We start from the raw sequence: 6,000 nt of genomic DNA on the forward strand, positions 1-6,000 counted from the left end.
GTGTAAGTACCGTGGTAGATCTCTGGATGAGTATTATTGCAACACACTGCTGCTGCTGCTTATCTATTCATCATCCCTTTGCTGAGACTTATCTGGGGATTTAAAGTCTCCTTGATTGTAATGATCTTCAGGAATTAAGGGTATAAAGGAGATCTTAAAGTCCCCTATGCCTTCTAGGCATTTTTGTATCTCAAACTAAAAAAGGAGTAAACATCAATTATGCCAAAGAAAAATATGCCATTAACCCTTCAGATGTCCACCCGGATTTTGTTAACGTGGAATCATTTATAATACTGGAGGAAATTTTGGTGGCATGTGACTCAGATAATCAAGGATAAAAAGGGCAGAGTTTGAACCTTTGTTGAAGGCCTTACTTTGAGATAAACTCTGGCCAAAATCATGAAGTTATGTGACGATATTTGACCATACGTTTGTGGGAGGTGACTTCTAGAAGGAAGTGTACAGAGGTGAATGCTGGCTGAGCCTTTCTGTGCCGATAACCATGGCTGAAGCTCTGCACATCCCCCTGACAACTGCAACATGCCCTGATTTCTCGATTTCAGACAGCTGCTTTTACCATCATCATGCAAGCACTGGGCTGGGAGAGGAAGAGCATGTCCTACATTCACTGTCCTGACAAAAAGGCATTGAGGAAAATTGTCTGCTTGATCAGGTTTGACCTACTGGTTTTTGGTGAACCATGTCGGGGATCCTAGCTAAGGAGCAAGGGTCAGTGATCATTCACATTCCTCCCCCGCATCTTGGCTGTCCCAAACGGGGTTTCACTCACCTTTTTAGAGTTTACTGCTCCATCCCTGGGTGGGATTTGGTAAAACAAAAACCATGAGTGATTCCAGCTCCCCTGAGTCCTTCAGCTCCTAACTCAGACCCACAAAGGTGCCCCTTGTCCCATGTATGTGACAGGATCTCAGCATCTAAGAAAATCAAGTAACAATGGCAATTTTTCTCCCTCACTTCAGAACAGATCTTCTGCCTCTGCATGCAGAGCAAGGGCACATCTGGGATCCACCTACAGAAAAGGAAGCAAGAAGACCCATGACTACATGGAGCTGGTTTTGGAGATGAGGGTGGAAGGGACTATTTCTCTGATTAAATCAGTGGGGAAGATCTGTCTGAGAAAAGCCTGAGCTTAAATGGAAATACTAAACACCTGGTTATCGCTTCTTTTAGATATATCCTTGCTCCTTTCTTCCCCCTAGGGAAAAACAAATAATAACAATACCAAAACAACCAATAACCTCAGGTTTAACACAAGAAGATAGAGAGTTCATAACTCCTGCCAGATGCTTCGGTGACAGGGTCAGAGATGAGCAGACGTGCTCTCTGACTAGACAGAGTGGAAAGATTTGCTTTCTGAGTTGACGGAGCCTGGAGTCCCATAAAAGACCATATGCTCAGACAGCCACAGTACAAGGCACACGACTGTTGTCTGGGGGTGTCTCTAATTCTGCTCTCTCGCTTTTTTTCCTATTGCTTAATCCAGGAAAATAGCAGATTTTTTCCCTATTTAGCAGACTGAGCCATGGCACAGTGAGTCAGCCAGTTTGCATTAAGATAATAATTAGTAAACACTGCGCATTAGTAATGGATGTCTAGGTGTGCTAGGAGGGCTTTTTCTTGAAGAGGTCTCAAAAAATACTGGGTATACAAACACTTTAATGCAAAAAAAAGGTCTTTTGACAGACCCATATGCAAAAGGAAGACTTTATGGAAGAGTACTGGTTGATGGCTGTTCAAAGAGGAGGGCTGGTCACAGGGGGTGACTCACAGGGTTGTTAATTATTCTGCATGCATTAGGGCTGAGTTAGAGCAAGGGGCAGGTTTGGCACATACCAAGGGGACTGGCTGCCATGGAGGAGCTCAGCCCCCAGCCCTAATTTCGTGAGACGTGCCAGTCCAGGAGCTCAACTTTTGGGAGGGTAAAAGTAGGTCCTCTTGTGCTTTCCAGTCTTTACAAGATCCCATTTAGGAGGACATGAGACACAGTTCAACTTTCTCAGAAATAAACCTGATTTTCCACATACCTTTCCCTCCGCTCCCCTAGAACTGTGAAAAAGCCCACAACTCCCTTGAAAGCCATTCTCCATTAGCTTGATCTCCAGGCTATGAAGGACCAAGCTCCACCATGAAAGCCTCCCCATCTCCCGATCCTGAGCCCTCATAAGATGCAAAAAACAGCAATGGATCGGATTGTGGAGGTGCAGGAGATTGGTGCCCGCTTCCCTGTGTGGCCCCAATTTCTCGGTGTAACCTTGGACAGGCTGGAAAAAGGAGGATAAAAATCCCCCCTGTACCTGCCTTTTTTATTTAGGCGGTTCTCTCCAGCTATTTCTTCCCACAGGGACAGACACCACCTACCACACCACTCACCCAGCCCCAGACAAAGTCTCAATCCACCACTGTAACACTAAGGTAAAAAGGAGTGAATGATGAGACTAGTGCCAGAGTGGACTGTGATATTCCAGCTCACCACACCTAATCCTTAACACTCCTTTATAAAAGCTTCCAGGTTTCCCTTTCGGGTGGATTTTTCTTCCTCCCCAGGGGCACTTCCTTAATTATTTTTTTTTCCCTCACCACACTGCAAGTGTCTCTTTACAATAAGGTTAGGAGAGAATAGGATTTTTAGCTATTGCTTACTTTACAGACCATTTCTCATTCTTTCTAGTGCTCCCGGTAATACTTACTGAAAGACAAAGCTATTCATCTTAGCACATTCCCAGCCAAGTGTGGTTTGAAGCAGTTCACTAGCACTGTCAGAAGAGATATTACTCGCTATAAAAAGCTGCCTTATTCCCTCAAGTTGCCGTACTCAACGCGTGACCCTTTTTTGCTGAAAGATTGGCACAATGATTGCTTACTTCTAGTCACCTGGAACTTTTCTGGCTTGAAGACATTTTATTGAAAATCACATTGTACCAGTCAATCACCCTCCCACCACCATATGTTGTTATAGCAGGAGGAAGCCCAGCGAGTCTGTTCATTGTGCCCGCTAAACTGCAGGCTGGGTGACCTTATGAGAAACATCACCACCACGCTCTGCAGAGTGGTGGTGGGAGCAGCTGGGACAACTTGTGTTTGTCTTGAATGCTTTTGCTTGCAAACTTCAGGCTTGTCCCGCTTTGCCCTGTCCCCAGGCGGATCCCTTCTGGCTCACACTTCTTATCTGACAGCAGCAAAATCTTTTGTGGTTATTTCCAGTGGGGTGGCATTTGAGACATAGTGGGACAGCGGAGAAAACAACTCGTAGGTGTTGGTTCTGAAGCTAGGTGAGCGCTCATTTTGGAGCAAGCAAACAGAAATAATGAAGTAGGGGAAGATCAGCCCAGTGAGCACTTCAACCACTCTGGAGCAGCAAAGAGAAATGCAGAAGGTGGACAATTACAAGCTGCCAACTGAACACTTTCTGCACAACCAGGTTAAGGCTCTCGCTGGAGCACTGGGAAGAACTGTGGCAGCCTTAAGGTCCTGGAAAGAAGAGCTGCCACAACAAGTTATGTGTGCCTGTTCTTCAGAGAGGCAAGACACTTTTTGCAATACTTCCATCACCCAGGAGTTTTATAGTAAACCCACTCAGTTTATCTCGAAGACAGCTTGAATATGACAGCAATTTTCCTTGCCTTGATGCAGATTGCAAAGATGTTGTGGGGGGCTTCCAGCTTCAGATGAGTAATGTCCAGCCTAGAAACCAAGACAGCTTCCCTGTGCACACCCTGCAGGGATGGGGGTCCTGCGGGGCTGTGTGTAGTGAAGGCTCTTCGTTTGCAGGAGTCACTACAGAAACAATTTGTAAGATCCACCATGATCTTTACAAAGGAGAAAGGGATCTTTACTTGACATAATTTTTTCTATATGGCAACATCTCAGCATGTCATTTGGGTAAATTGGCACACCTTTATTTATTTCCATTTAGTCTAGCTTAGGTCTAAAGAAGATTCAGGGAAGAAACTGCAAATATCCACTAACTGAGATCCTAGATACAGCTTTATGTGAGAATCTTGCCTGAATTCTGCCACAGCCTCTGCTGAATGAGTCTTGCTGTTCCCCATGTTTCATCCCTGTCTTTCTCTGCCCTGTCTCTCCTCCCCTCTGTCCTCTGAGATCCCCCCTCCCATATAAATTTTTACCTGCAGATGTTTTTACCTATTGGTAAAACAGCTCAGTCCTACCCTCTTGCATTCATCACCTCTTTCCCCGAGGCTGTTCCTGAGCCTTGAGAGAGCCGCTACCTCTGGAGAAATAGGAAACCAGCCTGGGGACAGCCACAGTCAGTGCTTCTTTGCTGATTTTACATGCAGAGTCACAGAAAAAACTGACAGCCTTTGCTACGTGCAAATTGCATATGCACATGTATATACAAGGAGTCTGAGCAGGCAAGAAACTACCTGCAGAAGGGAATGGGGATTTATTTCTGTGCCTGTAGAAGATGTATCTGAGCACTCTTGGGCTTTGGAAGGATTTAATAACTCCTCCTATGTATAGGAATACTCTCCCTGTAATGCCAGAAGTCATTTGAGCTGAGCAGTCATGCAGGCAGTGTGACTTGATTACTGTATGCCCTGACTTCCCAGGGCTAGCGCACAGACACTATCAGACTATGTCTGTGCTACTAATAAAGCAGGCCAAAGATCATCTCCTGGCCCAGGGGGCACAGCTCTCTTCCAAACATCTAAACTTTCTTCCCCACACCAGAACCGTGCAGCCTTGCCCACCCTGACTCTTAGGACGCCGCCCTTAGCCTGTTTTATCCCTTGAACCACGCTTGGACCTTCACTGTGACAGTGTTTAGTTGACCTTGGTCAAAAAGAGTACCAATGAGCAAACAAAGCCCGTGGATGATCATGAACAGCCCTTGGACCAGTGCTCTTGCCCTGTTTATTTGTCTGGTAGAGGACTAGCTTTGGTGTACATAAGTTCTGTCCTGCTCTCCTGCCCATTCCCATCTTCCTGCTCCCTTGCTTCACCAGCCTTGGGCTTTCCTCAGCTACAGAGTTCCAGTTGTTCCCCCAGATGGGGTTGAAGACCTGTTTGCACCTCTCAGTACAACACCGCTATTTATGGGGCAATGAGCACACTTGGTCCACACTAGCCCTCAACCTGAGCTACTCTTATGTTTTCTTGACCTCCAGACTCAGGTCAGATCTCTAAAAGGCCTTTGGAGAACAGGGAATCAGCAGCCATCAAGTTCTATTTTACTGTAGTCTAAAGACGCGACCCTTTCCTGCCTTGTAAGAGCAACCGACTTCCCAAAAACTTTTCCACAGATTGATCCAGGATGTGGTAATACAGCATCTTTACCAAGAGAAAGGGTCCATGCCCTTCCCTTTGAATTCCACTGAACCTGTTACTTGGAAGGTCCAAAGACTTGAGTAACCGGCCACCACTCCTTCCTGCTCCCCAGTGGCACACTACTGCCAACAGGAAACACTGTTCAAATATCAGTTCTGCTATTGACGTTCTCACAAAGCTTGTGAAAACAAATCCTTTCCCCAGGCTTTGCCTAGCTTGATTGCTAGGATAACCCTTTCCTCAATGTGTCTTTCATTACTTTTCAAATAGCACCTAGCACCCAGCTTTGCTTCCTAGAGACTGCTCCACTAGATTTTGTGCCTAAGGTTCCTCTACCTTTCTGCTGTCAGAACAGAACAGTTTTTCCTGATTAACACTATTTGGGAATTGATTAGTTTCTATTTGTTCTCATTTTTTCATATCTTTATAGTGAATTTTATTTCCTCGTTCTAAAACCCATATAGAATCATAGAATGGTTTGGGTTGAAGGGACCTTCAAGATCATCTAGTTCCAACCCCCCTGCCATGGGCAGGGACACCTCCCACCAGACCAGGTTGCTCAAAGCCTCATCCAACCTGGCCTTGAACCCCTCCAGGGATGGGGCAGCCACAGCTTCTCTGGGCAACCTGTTCCAGTGCCTCACACCCTCACAGGAAAGAATTTCTTCCTAATATCTAATCTAAATCTAC

Source organism: Larus michahellis, chromosome 1 (assembly GCF_964199755.1).
Source record: "Larus michahellis chromosome 1, bLarMic1.1, whole genome shotgun sequence".
Classification (NCBI taxonomy): Eukaryota; Metazoa; Chordata; class Aves; order Charadriiformes; family Laridae; genus Larus; species Larus michahellis.